Source organism: Bos indicus x Bos taurus, chromosome 8 (assembly GCF_003369695.1).
Source record: "Bos indicus x Bos taurus breed Angus x Brahman F1 hybrid chromosome 8, Bos_hybrid_MaternalHap_v2.0, whole genome shotgun sequence".
Taxonomy (NCBI): Eukaryota; Metazoa; Chordata; class Mammalia; order Artiodactyla; family Bovidae; genus Bos; species Bos indicus x Bos taurus.
This window is the reverse complement of record NC_040083.1, coordinates 97066272-97082887: the sequence shown is the minus strand read 5'-3', so window position 1 is coordinate 97082887 and position 16616 is coordinate 97066272.

Sequence of the window (16616 nt, the reverse complement as noted above, 5' to 3'; positions counted from 1 at the left end):
CTCCCCACCGCGGCAACTCCAGACCTACCATTACCCAGTCTAGAGCGCTGGAAGTCTGAGCGCAGCTGCCAGAGTCCCTGAGACTCACTCGGATTGGACAGGCAGGGAAATTTACTTTTCAAGGGAAGCCTTCTGTGGTCCAGAGTGGAGCAAAGAGAGGACAGGGAAGGATCCAGGGCAGACAGGCAAAGGACCGGCATATTGGTCCACAACTCACTGAACCTGCCCTGGAATGCAGGTTCCTTTAGGGCGGGGACCCATCATATTTGCTCCCCGTCACCTAGAAGTGTCTCTAGACATGAGAGGCTCTCAGTAAATATCAGCGGATTGAGGTTGATTCCTGTTTCTTGAGGGACTGGAACATATTTGAGGCTAGGACAGCCATTGTGTGGATAAAAATAGCCATTCAAGTTGGACTGCCATGATTAGATGAGAAAATATAAGCAAAGATGCCTAAAAATACAAGACATAGGGGCTCCATAAAAGAGTGTAGACTTCATAGACTCATCCATTTTCGGCCATGGTAATCTGACTCAGATGGACAATGATTTCCTGTAGGCTACTTGTGTCTCCTGATACAATAGTTTTAAAAAATAATAGCACTAGGGTTGGGGGGAAGAGAGAAGCAGGTGATGGAGATTAAGAGGCACACACTTTCAGTTACTAAATAAGTGAGTCACAGGAGATGAAATGTGGGAATATAGTCAATAATCATGTGCTAATATTTTTGTATGGTGACAGATGGCGACAAAGATTTATCGTGACCATTTTGAAATGTACAGAAATATCAGATCACTGTGTTGTGTGCCAGGGACTAACATACTGTTGTAGGTCAATGATACTTCAAAAGCAACAAACAAACTCATAGAAAAAGTGATCAGATTCATTGTCACCAGAGGTGGAGGTTGGGGTGGGGGAATTGGATGGAGGCAGTCAAAATGTACAGACTTCCAGCTATAAGATATATAAGTACTGTGATATAATGAGCAGCATGATAAATGTAATTAACACTGCTGTAAGTTATATATGAAAGTTGTTAAGATAGTAAATCCTAATAGTTCTCACCACAAAGAAAAAGATTTTTTGTCTTTAATTTTATATCTATATGAGATGGTGTTCACTAAACTTGTTGTGATAATCATTTTATAATGTATATAAGCCAAATCATCATTATGCTATACACCTTAAACTTGTAAGTGCTATATGTCACTTATGTCAATAAAACTGAAAGAAAAATAATAGCAAGTCATTTTTAGCATGCTTTGCCAATTACAATGCACCTTTACAATGGACTTCCCTGGTGGCTCAGATGGTAAAGCATCTGTCTACAATGCAGGGGACATGGGTTCCATCCCTGGGTTGGGAAGATCCGCTGGAGAAGGAAATGGCAATCCACTCCAGTACTGTTGCCTGGAAAATCCCATGGACAGAGGAGCCTGGTAGGCTACAGTCCATGGGGTCGCAAAGAGTTGGACACGACTGAGCGACTTCAATTTCACTTCACAATAATGATCTCATTTGATTCTCTCTACACATTCATGTTTAGATCCTGATGAAGGTGAAAGAGGAGAGTGAAAAAGCTGGTTTAAAACTCAATATTCAAAAAACTTAGCTCATGGCATCTGGTCCCATCACTTCATGGCAAATAGAAGGGGGAAAAGTGGAAGCAGTGACAGACTATTTTCTTGGGCTCCAAAGTCACTGTGGACAGTGACTGCATCCATGAAATTAAAAGACGTTTGATCCTTGGAAGGAAAGCTATGACAAACCTAGACAGCATATTTAAAAGCAAAGACGTCACTTTGCTAACAAAGGTCTGTATCGTCAAAGCGATGGTTTTTTCAGGAGTCATACATAGATGTTAGAGCTGGACCACGAAGAAGGCTGAGCACCGAAGAACTGATGCTTTCAAATTGTGAGGCTGGAGAAGGACTCTTGAGAGTCACTCTGCAAAGAGATCAAACCAGTCAACACTAAAGGAAATCAACCCTGAATATTCATTGGAAGGACTGATGTTGAAGCTGAAACTCCAATACTTTAGCTACCTGATGCGAAGAGCCAACTCATTGGAAAAGACCCTGATGATGGGAAAGATTGAAGGCAAAAGGAGAAGAGGGTGGCAGAGAATGAGATGGTTAGATAGCATAACCAACTCAATGGACATGAATTTGAGCAAACTCTGGGTGATAGTGAAGGACAAGGAAGCCTGGCTCGCTTAGTCCATGGGTTCACAAAGAGTCTGGACACAACTTATCGACTGAACAACGACAAACAAAACCTCCATGTGAATTAGACGATAACACCTAATATTTTGTTGAGAGTTTATCCATGCCAGGCATTGTTCTGGATGCATGGTTCTAGATGGTGTGCCGGATAAGGCAATGGCACCCCACTCCAGTACTCTTGCCTGAAGAGTCCCATGGACCGAGGAGACTGGTAGGCTGCAGTCCATGGGGTCGCGCAGAGTCGGACACGACTGAAGCGACTTAGCAGCAGCAGCAGCAGATGGTGTGCATTTGTTCATTCCCTTCATCTTCACAAGAGCCCTCTAAAGTGGATGTTATTCTCCCCACATCACAGATGAGGAAAGTGAGGCACGGAGGGGTTAAGTAACATGATAATGGTCACAGAGCTGATAAACAGCAGATACTCCAATCATCTGGCTTTGGCCTACCGTATTTAACCACCAAGCAAGATGCTGCTTTAGTGAATTCCATGAGAAAACTGGACCTGAAATAATGCAGTGGCCTCAGAAGCAGTAAGTAGCCAAGCTTTGGAAGCGAGTGCAAGTTATCTGCACGTTTCCCACTTCCCAGTCAGTAAAGCTCAGTCTCTTTCCTTCCATAGTACAAAGGTGGGTGCTCAGAGCACCCCAGTTCTCAGGGGGCAGCCACTGTGGGACTCCGGACCCAGAACAGACAGCCAGCAGGCGCCTGGGAGGTCCGTGAGCTGGCTGAGTGGTGTGGGCAGGAGAACAGGGATCCCCTACTTAATTCCTTTGTGCTTCACGCCAGACCTCAGGGCCAGGGAGGCCGGGTGCCGGGTGGGTCAGAGAGAGGGGTGTGCTTGCTGGGCACACCTGGAGCCAAGCCTGAAGCAGCTCTGGGCGCCCCGATAAGGCACCCACCCCCACACACACCGGAGAGCACCAGGAACCATCCGAGAGGCAAATCACAACAAGCATCTCACTGAGCTGGGCCTGGTGGGAGTTTTTTCCATTCACCAGCAGAGAAGAGACACTCACCAAGAAAACAGTGAACTAGTCAGCGCGCTGCACTCCGAGCCTGCCCACACACACCTGGGGCGGCGAGCGGCACCTGAAGGGCTTATGGCCACAAAGCCTCTGTGGGAACAGCAGGCAGGAGGGCCGCTGGGTCAAAAGTTTACACGGCAGAGTCCAAATCTCAGGGATGCTGAATGCAAGGTGGCATTGAGATCTGACCTTGGAGCCGTAAAAGGATATCCGTGGAAATCCGCCTAAAGCCAGTGATTTAAGCATCCGTAATGTGCTAATGCCTCCGTTGTGAACAATGTACCATGGTTGTGTACGAGGTTAACATCAGGGAGCACTGAGAGAAGGACAGACAGGAGCTGAGTTACCACTTTCCGAAAATTTAAAATTATTCCAAAGAAGTTTTGTCAAATTAAAAAAAAAAAATTTCTCCAGAGGGACTGTCAACCCCATCGCATGCTCTGCAGCCTAAGTCATTTCCGCTTTTTGTGCCTTGGTTTCTTCATGTGGGCACACAAACTTGGGCATAATGATGGTCCCTGCCCTAGAGTATAAAGAGCCCTTAGCCTCATCCGGCCCCATAAACATGGAGCAAACATGGGCTGTTATAACTATCCACACAGTCTGCCTTCACCCACAAACGACATTTCCAGGACTGCCCCCAGATTCCCCTTCGTGGAAGGACTTGCTGCCGAGCTGCAGAGAGCAGCCCTTCCCAGGGGCAGCCACACCTGCTGACCGAGTGATGCGGCCGGGCACTGTGGCTCAGAGGCCCAGGCACTTGTCAGATGTGGGACAGCTCTGCCCAGCAAGGCTGGCTCCAGGTCTCCCTGGGGACTGGTGGAGGCTTCATCAGGCTGCTTCGCAGTTGCCTCCCTCCTCTGCTGATCCCCAACAAATCTCTTGCCCCTTGAACTCCATTTCAGTGCTTGCTTCCTGGGAACCTTACCTGCGGCAGCTGGTCCTGGGAGTGGTCCAAGAAAGCAGGTAGATAAATGGGGCTCGGGACTGCCTGAGTCCCCACTCCGTTGGCAAGGAAGAGCCCATCACTGGTGGAAGGAGAAGCATGGGCAGGCGCCAACATAAGGAGGCTATGGACTGATGAATGGGTCCTGTACCTGTGGGTGAAGTGTTCGGGCAGGCCATGAATGTAACGGGCATGTGAGACTGGGGGTGGGGTGGCGAGTAATCGTAACTTTAAAGATGACAGTATTAGGGCTTCCCTGGTGGTCCAGGAGTTAAGAATCTGCCTGCTGATGCAGGAGACAGGGGTTCGTTCCCTAATCTGGGAAGATCCTACATGCCACGGAGCAACTAAGACTGTGTGGTGTGACTATTAAGCCTGTGCTCTAGAGCCAGGGAGCCGCAATTACTGAGTCCCACGCGCTGCAACTACTGAAGCCCGGGTGCCCCAGAGCGCGTGCTCTGCAGGAAGAGTAGCTACTGCGATGAGAAGCCTGCTCACCACAACGAGAGAAAGCCTGTCTACAGCAAGGAAGACCCAGCGCAGCCAAAAATAAATAAGTAATACATTAAAAAAAAAAAAGATGACAGTATTAAGCAGCTATCACTAAGTAAAGGTTAGCCCAAAGGTTGGTTTGGGTTTTTCCTGAACGTCTTTCAGAAAACCTGAATGAATTTTCGGGCCCACCCAATACTACAGATTCCCCCACTGAAAGATAATGAATAGCTCAGGCCTCTTGGCAGCCAGTGGAAAGGCAGGAACGGAAGGGCTTCTGCAGTTGCACACAAGCCGAGGTGCATCTTCTATCCGGGAGACGTAATAGTCTGAGTGGCTGAAATTCAAAGGCAGTGCACTGCTCCACCAGGGCAAGTCCAGTTAGGCCAGGGTAAAGTCCTGGGGTCCCGACCTTTGGGAGAGGGACACCTGCAGAGAGGCCCTGAATGTTTCAAGTCCCCAGACTCCACGGTATCCTCCAAGCCAGAAGCCTGGTCCAGCCCACCCCCTCCACCCAAGGCAGTACATTGGCTCCTTCCTACAAGGCAACACTTGCACCTCTACCCTTCTGGGATTGCCTAGTGAAAACAATGCTCGCATTCCTTTTACTAGGTTTTTTCCCCCTCGTAACATCCAAAATCTTTTTCACAACAAGGCCGGATCTGAGGTTAGTTCCTAGAGCCTTAGCTGGTGCACTGGCCTCCGGTGTTCCTGAACTTCTGGCCCTTGGAGCATTTGCTGGGTTTGGTGTGGCCACGTGGGTTCCCAGGGCCCTTGGGAGGACCAGGGTGTGGGAAGGGGCTGCCATCCAGGGGCACGTGGCATTACCTCGGGTGATGGTGAGGATGGCGCCCCTCACCAGCCTCTTCCTGGGGGTGCGGCTGCCGCCCGTGAGGGCGCCAGCCTTCAGTGTGGGCGCCTCTGCACATGCACAGCATCTGTTACAGTGGTTTGTCCTCCTGGCCGGAGAGCCTCGTCTTCTAGATTATTTGCAACCGGGACAGTGGTGGTGAGTTGCTGCCACTCGTGAACAACCTCTAGCACAAGCTGGTTGAAGGTAGAGTTGGTTCCTCTGGGACAGAAACTGTGTGGCTGGACTAGCTTTTTGGTTCTCCTTGGGCAAACGTCCACTCCCATGATGGCGTCTCTTGCTCAGACAGGTCCCTAAAACATCCTTTAATTCATTTTCAGCTTTCTCTTTTACATTTAGGTCTTAGCTGAAGATGGCTTCCCGGGTGGCATGAGTGGTAAAGAACCTGCCTGCCAATGCAGGAGACATAAGAGACCTGGGTTTGATCCCTGGGTGGAGAAGATCTCCTGGAGGAGGGCATGGCAACCCCCTCCAGTATTCTTGCCTGGAGAATCCCATGGACAGAGGAGCCTGAGGGCTACAGTCCACGGGGTCACAAACAGTCCGACACGACTGAAGCAACTGAGCACCCACGCAGCTGAAGACAGGCACGCATGTGTATGAGATGACTTTATTTTTGTCCAGATGGAAGCCAGTCTCCCAGCAGCGTTCACTAAAGACTCCATCCTCTGTGCACTCATTGTGGTGTCTTCCCTCGTGTGTCAAGCTCTCGCTCCTATGTTCCTAGGTCTGCTGCAGGATTTCTGGCTTTGTTCTGTTTGTCTACTTTCTCCTCTGTTAGGCTATGGCTTTGTAATACAGCTTATCCCTGTTAAGTGAGGTCGGTGTAAATAATAATTATGATCATTACAGATGAGGGCACTTAGGCTCGGAATATTTGAGTGAGTTGGCCAAGATCACAGGACTAATTAGTGGCCAAATCAGGATTCAGACACACGTTTACTTCCCTGGTGGCTCAGCTGGTAAAGAAACTGCCTGCAATGTGGGAGACCTGGGTTCGACCCCTCGGTTGGGAAAATCCCCTGGGGAAGGGAACAGCCACCACTCCAGTATTCTGGCCTGGAGAATTCCATGGCCTCTATAGCCCATGGGGTCACAAAGAGTCAGACATGACTGAGTGACTTTTATTCACTTGCATTATTTCAAAGATTGGGATCTTTTTACTCCACAAGGCTGTCCTCAGAGTTCCTAGGAAGCAAAAGGGGTTGGTTGGGATGGTGTTTTGACTACATTGATTTTATGCTCCCTACCTCAGAGAAGGTCATGTTCCTTCCCAGAAGCAACTGACATTTCCTTTGGCTCCTGGAACCAGAGAGAAGCCACTTTATCTGCCATTGTCTTCCCTTGGGAGGACCCAGCAGGGCAAAGAGGACCAGTTCCAAGCTTGGGACCCAGAGAAAGCTTCCACATTAGTGGGCAGTGGGCTTCCGGCTTCCCATACTGTGGCTGTAAGGAAGGGCTGAGAAGCCATATAATTATCTTCATTTCTTTGAAAACAGATCTGACCACAGCTGTCTCCTTTGCTAAAAACAAAATAAATAAAAGACCCTCCCCCTCACCAGCCCCATTAAGAAAAACACCAAAACCTACAGTGGTTCTCCAATGAAGCAATAGGGTGCAGACTTGTTTTTTCTTTTTGTGTTTCTTTTTAGAAAGATAAATAACTTAAAAGATAAAAAGATAATAACTATACCTTTTTCCATAATAGAATCATACAGATTCTATTATGTGCCTTAAACGTAAAACATCAAAGTGTAGCTTTAGAGGCAATGGTCTGTTCAGCCTTCTCCTTGTGTCTGGCATACAGTAGGTGCTGAGTAAATACTTATGGCTGCAGGGGCGTGTGGCTGAAGAATCCCCGTGGTTAAGAGAGGGCCATCAGCTCAGCTGGAAAGTGACACATCGCCTGGGTCAGGGCCAGACGGCAGGGAGCAGAGGGCTTCAGGTGGTGTCACAGGTCAGCCTGGGATGTCTCCATCACAGCACCCAGGAGAAGGCTGGAAGACCCTGTCTGTGTGTGGCTGGGTTTTGAAGGTGAACAGGCTGGTTCTTCTAAAGGGAGGGTTTTCTCCACCCCCACCTCACTCCATGTACTGACTGTAACATAAATCTGAAAGAGAAATATAAAAACAAAAAGCCCATCTGACTCCAAATCCTAAGAGCTTTCCCTGGGTTCCTCCCTCCGGGCATGCCATAGGAGGGCAAGGTACAAGAGCATCTCACATGACAACAATCGCACTGCCTCCTCAACCCCAGTGCTCACACAGAAATCAGCATAAAGGGGGACACAAGGGTGGCCTGGAGACAGGTCCCCATCCTCCCTGGGCTAGATTCTAGTTATGTCACCTTCTCTGAGCCTCGGCTTCCCATCTACACGGCAGGATTAAATGAGTCAATGTAGATCAAGCCTAGTGCCCATGGTCCTGCAGCTTTAGTTCCCTTCTGTCCTTTCCCCTAAACAGAACCACAGCGTTCCTCAGGGCAACAGAGGGCCACTAGGGGATGGCTTTTCTAGACCAGCATCTCCCCCAGCCTCCCTTGAGCTGGGTTCCCCACAGAGCCTTCATCTCTTCCAGGACACAGAGATGCTGGTTCCCCCTAACCTGCGGGGTTCATCTCCATCCTCCCACCTGAAACACTGCATAGCTCTCCCTCACCACAAGGGGGCGTGGCAGGGCATGGTGGAGAGCCTGTCCTGGCATCTCCCCATCTCTCAACTTGGGCTTGCCATGTTAAGTTCCCCCTGCAACGCTAGAGCGGCCTCCCTTCCACCCCAAACCTGCAGTAGGGCTCCAAAGCACAGTTCCTTCCAGTTCCCTTGTAAGTCGTGGGTGCCGAGCTCCTACTGCTGATGATTGACTTGGCAAGTTTTGTTTTGGCTTTGACGTGATGTCCATAAAACAAATGTGCAAATGAAGTTATGGTCAGATATGCAATGAGTGCACTGCACGTTCAGAGTAGAACAAGTGAGTAGCCCTCTGCGGGCTCCTGGGCAAGAATACCTTCTCGGAGCTTGTGATGCTGAAGCGGGTTTTAAAGGTGGGAAAGGAGTTCAGATGAGGAGAGAGGAATATGGAGAATTTCTAGGCAGAGTGACCAGCACATGTAAATGTGTGTACAGGTGTGGAAAGGCCTGGGTAATGGAGTCGTGTTGCATGTGGTGGAGAGGCGGGGAGATGGGCTGAAGGCATTTGCTGAAGCAAGTCTGTAAAAGGCACGGAAAGCCAATCAGAGAAGTTCAGCCTTTGTTACCCTGAGAGCAGGAGTGGAAGGCATTTGGCAGAGAGCCAGCAACAAGTTCCAGATATCAGTATCCCCACCGTGTCTGCAGCAGACAGGAGGAAATCTTTCGCCAGCGCGCCAGTGACTATCCCATATCGTGTATTTGGGGTCATTTAACAAGACTAAAGTGGAAAAACCACCATCTAACACAACAGTTCTCAAACTTTCTAGTCTTGGGACCTCTTCTCCCTCTTAAAAACTGAGAAACTCAAGAGTTTTTCTTTCTGTTGGTTAGATCTACCAATACTTAATTAGAAATTAAAATTGAGAAGTTCTAAAAGCTGATTTTTTAAAAAGATTTCTTTTGATGCAGACCATTTTTAAAGTCTTTGTTGAATTTGTTACAATATTGCTTCTGTTGTTTATGTTTTGATTTTTTGGCCACAAGGCGTGTGGGATCCTAACTCCCTGACCAGGGATCAAATCCACACCTCTTGCAGTGGAAGGCAAAGTCTTAACCACTGGGCTGCCAGGGAAGTCCCCCAAAGTTAATTCATTTAAAATAAACCTACTACATGTTATTTTTAATCTTTGTGAAAAATAACTTTTGAAGAAATCAGTGACAGGAATGGTGTTGTTTGATTTTCACAAACCTCTCTGTTATCTGGCTTAGTGGAAGGCAGCTGCTTCCCACAGCTGCTCCCTCATTCCATCTGCTGTTATGTCACATTCTGTGCAACCTCTGGGAAACTCCACGATGTACCTGTGTGTGTGGCGGAGGCAGGGGGGTGAGGATAGCAAGCAGAGTCAGTGTTGTTTGTTATGAAAATGGTTCTCATGTCATAGACGCCTCAAAAGCAGTCTTCAAGCCACATTTTAAGAACTGCTAAGCAAATCATCAAAGGAGCAAATAGCTGTCGAAACAGCAAGGAGGAATTTTTTAAAAATCACAGGAAGGAAAGAGACTCAATTCAGGAGATAGGAAGAGGTCGGGATGAAAACAAAGCAACATCACCAAGGGTGACCTGTGTTTGCCTCCTGGCTCTGCCACTTGGTAACTGTAGCTTTGGCCTGATTGAAACCTCAGTGAAAGTGAAAGTGAAGTCACTCAGTTGTGTCCAACTCTTTGCGACCCCGTGGACTGTAGCCCATCAGGCTCCTCCATCCATGGAATTTTCCAGGCAAGAGTACTGGAGTGGGTTGCCATTTCCTTCTCCAGGGGATCTTCCTGACCAGGGGATCAAACCTGGGTCTCCCGCATTGCGGGCAGACGCTTTACCATCTTGAGCCACCAGGGAATCCCTGAAACTTCAGTTAATCCATCTGTAAATTGGCGATAACAGTAGTATAGGTACAGCATGCAGCACAGAGTGAGACACTTGGATTTGTAGAGGTTAGCCACCTTCTCTTGGGCCCAGAGAGGACTCTGTGAAAACAGCTTTTGTTCAGTAGCTAGGAGATATATACACACACACACACACACACACACACACACGCCTGGGGAGGCTGTTTATGCTTCTGTAACATGGGTCAGATGTGGACTCCAAGCACATGGGTATCTTGAAAACTGTGGTATTATTAGCACAGCTGCTCAACCCAAGGCCTGTCAAACCAGCAAGCTCAAATTCAGGCAGCATTAATGGAGATATCATGCATAGAACAAGGGAGGTAAGAGCTCCTCTAGCAGTTTGCACCGCTTACACCCTCCCTCAAGTATTGTATTCATCAGCATAACATTGTCACGTGTTCTGTGCTTAGTTGCTCAGTCATGTCCGATTCTTTGCAGCCCCCTGGACTGTAGCCCACCAGGCTCCTCTGTCCATGGGGATTCTCCAGGGGAGAATACTGGAGTGGGTTGCCATTTCCTTCTCCAGGGGGATCTTCTCAACCCAGGGATTGAATCCAGGTCTCCCACTTTGCAGGCAGAATCTTTAACACTGGCGTAACTCATTCCAAGTGAGGGATTTTTTTTCAGCATGGAGACTTGGCCAAAGGGTAAGGGTGGGAGGTGGTCTGGGAGACACAATCACTCTTCTCAAAGACCTGAGAGGTTGGCACACTGACTCAGGGTAACCCCTAGAAGTGAACCAGGCCCTGAGTATGGCCTACTACCTGGACAGGAAGAAGGAAGAGGGGAGCTTGACAATCCTGGAGTGTCTGAAATGTAAGAAGTCTGAGTTGGCGGTAGTGAGGGCCACATCGCTAGAAGTGTTCAAGTGGAGGCTAGAGATGAGGCATGAAAGCGGCCGGGTGCTTGGTCACTGGGTGGCACCCACAGGCCCATTCCAGTCTGAGTTCCTGTGCCTCTGGCACACTGGAAACTGTCAGAGGAAATCTAAAGGGCACATTGAGTGTCCCTAAGGATGGGTCAAACGGGCAGCGGGTCTTCTGTCAGGCAATTGTGCTGGGTTCTCTGCCAAATTCGATTCAGAGACATAGCTGCCAATTCCTCGGCCTAGAAACTGACAGGAGAAAAGCCAGCGTTGCTCAGAAAGTGTGTAGACATGAAAAGCTTATGTGGTGTTGCCAATGTTTGTGCCACGCTGACCAGCTGAATGGGAAGCCCACCAGCCCCCCTGGGAATGCTGAGCTGCTAACAGCTAAGGAGAGAGGACCAAGGCGCCCAGGGATCAAGGAGGTGCACCCAGCACCACTGATAATCATTCAGCCACTCCTCACATTGCAGAAAGGCAAAAAACTCCCAGCCTCCAGGACAGGCAGTCTGCAACCACATCAAACAATCCTGGCCTTGGGAATGATGTTTTCCAATCTACTCTCTCCCTTGACCCCTACTAGCAAGCTCTGAGGTGGACTCTGCTTTAGAGGAGGAAACCTGGACACAAGGCTGAAGTCACAGAGCTGGCATGGGGCGTGAAGACAGAAATCCAGGCCAAACTCCAAGCCCAGATCTTCAGGTCCCTCTGACCTGCCCCAGCCTGAGATTCTTGGGACTGCAGCTGTCGGCCTGCTCTGTTTATGTCTCAGATGCGGACCCATCTGGAATCTGTCAACAGAATTCTGCTGCCCCTACAACCAGCCAGCTGACAGTATTGTGTGTCAGGTCTTCAGAATTTGGTGCCAAGGTCCCTGGGCTGAGGAGAGAAAAACAGAGCAGACTCTGGGACTCTGTTCTTTGCCCCTAAACTTCTTAAGTTGGCTTTTAGAACTGAAGGGATGACAGACCTGGGAAGGAGAACCTGGAACCCTAGTAAAAACGACAAAGGTTGTCCCAATTATTTGTACATTGCCTGTGGATCCGTGCAGTGCTGCCAGCACCTCCACCTTCACTCGTTCTGAGGATACAGAGATGAAAGACACAGGCGTTGACTTTAAAGAGCCCGTCAGATGCTTGCTCATTCAGTGTATAGTTTAATGGGTGACACAAATAGATGATTTCAAGTCAGGATTCCCACCTTCAGAGTAGATACAAGTGGCCGAGGGAATAGAGAGGTCAGGTCTCTGGCTCAAGTTGGAGGGAAAAGGGAGTCATGGTCAAATGGGGTCTTGCATGGTTTTGACCACTGAGCAATCAGTAACAGAGGTGGGAACAATGTCAAACCGAATGTTTGCCGGGCCTTAGGCAACTGCTCATTAGTTGCTGAATGCATGAGGAGGAGAGTAGCATGTGCCAAGACAGACACAGCAGAGCACATTCTGGGGGAGCCGTGAGTAACCCAGCCTGGGGATGCACTCCCCTCCACTCGTCTGCTCCTCCTGCTGTCTCCCCGACCACCACTAGCACCGCAAACACACACTTAGGCAGCTGAGTGGCTAAGCAGATTGTTTATATACAGAGGAGGTGACAGGTAAGCAAACATACTGAGCATAACGGCAGTTAAGTCTCTCAGTGTCCAAGAAAAGATAATGCCGTTTGCAGCAACACGGACGGACCAAGAGATTATCACACTAAGTGAAGGAGTCAGGAAGAAAAAGACATATTATTGTGAAACCTAAAACACGATACAAATGACGGTATTCACAAAAAAGAAACAGACTCACAGACATAGAAAACGAAGTTTTCCTTACCAAAAGGGAAGGGGCAGTGGGTGGGGGGGCAGGGATAAACTAAACAGATACAACTACTACATTCTGGAAAATAGTAGAATGGGAAATATCAAAAAGTACATATAAAACATGTTACATATATGTGTATACATATTTACCAGAATCACTTTGCTGTACACCAGAACATAACACAACACTGTAAATCAACTGTACTTCAATAAAAGATGGTAACTTGTTACCAAAAAAAGGGAAGGCAATACCAGTGTGAACTCAGGTTCAGTATCTGTGTGCAGGCATAGGAATACAGATGCAATGTTTGCATATGTGTATTTATTTTCTATGTGTCTACTGAAATGCCTGGGAGCAGCTGAGACTCTAGTAACAACTCTGCACACCTAGAACAAAGCTGGTTTCTACATACAATCTGCATGAAAGGGAACCAGAGCTTCCTGCAGAAAATGGCAAATTCCAGGGCTGGTGCACAGAGAATACCGTGTGTGTCAAGAAAGTTCACTCCGGTTTTCCCAAACTATCTGGCCAACCCAGTACGAGAGCCTGAAATATATTACTGTGTGAGAAAATAAGGAAATACTCAAAAGAGTGATAAGGACATGCCAAACACAGACGCTAGCTTTAAGAACAAAACCAACGGGACAGTGACTCCCCTTGCAGGCCAGTGGCTGAGACTCACTTTTCAGTGCAGGTGGTGGGGGTTCAATCCCTGGTCGGGGAGCTAAGCTCCCACATGCCTCGTGGCCAAAAACACCAACACATAAAACAGAAACAATACTGTAACAAGTTAAAGACTTTAAAAAATGGTCCACGTCCAAAGAAATCAATCTTAGAAAAAAACAGGATAATTTGAGCATCAATATAATGATGGATTATATACTAGTGAATAAAACAGGAATAGAGTCCATACAGGAATGCAGATTACAAATGAGGGAAAGAGAATGCCAGAATACAAGTGAAGGCTAGAAAAGATGAAGAAGCCATGTCATTTGGAAAGGGCATAGCAGTACTTTTTCCAAAAATGCATAATTTGAGTCTAGTCATGAGGAAACACCAAACATAAATTGAGGGACATTGCATAAGACAAGCACCTTGTAATCTCAAAAAAAAAAAAAAAAAAAAGTTAAGCTCCCAAACATCAAGGAAGGACTGTGAAAGGGCATAGCCTGGAAACCAACTAAATGCAGTGTATTATTCTTGACTGAAGCCTTCTGCTGTGGCAGACATTACTAGGACAACTGCAAAACTTACGTGGGTGTGGGGAAGTAGTGGGTGGTTTAACGGGGAGCTTTTTGTGCTGTTCCCACAGTTTTCTGTAAGTCTGAAGCTGTTTAAGGATGAAAAAATTAAGGTTCTTCGCAAAAATGCAAACATATAAAATTTATAACCCCAAAATTTAAGATACAAAATTATTTTAAAGTGGAGATAAATATTACCTTAAATGAATATCAAACAAGCAGAAGCAACCTTATTGACCAAAAAGAAATCTGAAAACAAAAACAAAACCAAAGGAAACCCCACAAAATGCCATCAACAAATAGGACTAAAATGCAAAAAAGCTGCAAAGAAAAACAAAAAAGTCACTTCAGGGTTCATAAATGCATCTCCCGCCACATACAAATTCTAACCTTAAGCTGTTCTAAGGCATAGCCTCACCAGCCCCTTTCATTCTCATCCAATTTTTAACCAATTTTGAGGTAACTTATCATGTTCTTCTAATCTGTTGGCAGATAAAACCCAGCTGATTTCTGTGATTTACTGCCAGACACTCTTTTAAGAATTCTGAGACAAATGTGGACTTTGTCATAGAGATGGAAGATGTCAATAACAACTCAGGATCCACTTCAAATATCCTTTGAGACTTAAGGTTGCAGCCCAACAAGCAGTCCTGGCAGACGCAGGCTTTAGGTGTGAAAGACCACTGACAGGAAGCCATCTACAGCTGGTGTAAGTGTAGAAGTGCTCAGTTTTCATCACAGAAAACCTAACAGTTGAAACACTGGAAAAAATTGGCGTGGCTCCTTGGGAGGCCAACCTCGCCAGGTACCTGAAGACCACATGGTCTGGAGAGAACACTATCTACAAACATCTGTAACTCATTCTGAGCCAGGTGAGGAGAGGACGAAAGCCTACTAGTGCAATTAGAAAAAGTTTGCGTGAGACAGGAGGCAGAAGTCTGTGCTCCAGCTACGCTGTACCTTTGAAGGATCCATTAGCATTCAGTCTCTGTCACAGTAAACTGAGCTCAATGGCAAAGATCATCACGTTCCCATCCCCTGTGGAATCCACAGCACCACATGTGAAACAAATTCGTCACCAGTGATGCTTCTTTGGTCCTCCTAGCCTCCTCTTCGCAGTGCAAACCCTTCTTGAGGGACCAGGTTTATCATATTAACATATATTAACATATATGATAGGGAAGATCTTTTATAACCAATTTATCACTATTTGGTGTGGCTCCCCAAATGCTAGTGCACAGCGCCCTTCCCTAGCAAGTCCAAGCTTTGCTCCCTACCTCCCTGTCACCGTTGCTCCCAACTGCTCTCCCCCTCCCTCCAGGGTTCCGTCCACTCTTCCAGCTGTGGTTAAGATGCTCCCTCTTACGGACCCAAGTCTGATCCCAGGGCCCAAGGATTCCCAGATGCATTCATTTGACTTTTCTGTTCTGTTCTGAGTCATCACTACACAAGGTGCTTCTGACACCGCTTAGTGCTGAATTTTTGGACTTCTCTGGTGACTCAGATGGTAAAGACTCTGCGTGCAATGCAGGAGATTCAGGATTGACCCCCTGGGTCGGGAAGATTTCCCTTGGAGAAGGGGAATGGCTACCCACTCCAGTATGCCTGCCTGGAGAATTCCATGGTCAGAGGAAACTGGTGGGCCACAGGCCACGGGGTAGCAAAGGGTTGGACACAACTGAGAATAGCACTTTCTTATTCACTTGGTGCTTTATTTAGTTATCTTACTAAAGCACAAGAAATAGTATAGCAATAGCAAAGAATAATTTTAGACATCACATACATGCCGGACTAGCACACCAGGCGCTCCTCCCTTTGATAATGAATATGTGGGGGTGATACCACACCTCTGAAAGACCCCATGATGGTCACAAGCAAAGCAAACTGAAGTTAAGACCTCAAGAGGCCCAGAATGACAAATAAAAGGGGGAAAAGCGTCATAATTTAACATATGATAGGGCTGGGTGCAATCTAAGACATGGATGGAAAGCTTTCTGTAAAGGGCCAGAAGGTATTTAGGTTTTGCTGGACAGTCTTTGTGGCAACTATTCAACAGCAAACCTCTTTAGCACAAAAGTAGCTGCTTATAGATAATATGTAAATAAAGGAGCATGGCTGTGTGCCAACAAAACTATTTATGGATGCTGGAATTCGAATCTTTCCGCCTTTTTGTAAACAAAACACTGAAAACTGTAAAGGCCATTCTTAGCTCATGGCTCATACAACAGGCAGTGAGCCAGATTTGGCTCATGAGACTGCAGTTTGCTGGCCCCTGGCTTAGAACAAAGTGGAACAAAAAGGACAGTGGGAAGTCAACTGGAAGAACACACTGTACCTGAGCCGCACAGGAGACAGTTCAGCAGAACACAGATGTGGTCAGGAAGGACTCCTGTAAACTGCTTGCTTTTGAGTACTTAGCTATCTCAGGCTGGCTGATGTTTAAAAAAAAAAAAAAAGAGGTTTGGAAAAGGGAGAACTCCCTGACATCTCTAAAGCCCCCATGAACTTTGATATATACATTCTAGGAAGTGTCCCATCTCTGTGTTGATGTTTTCACTGTGAACACAAACAGGAGAC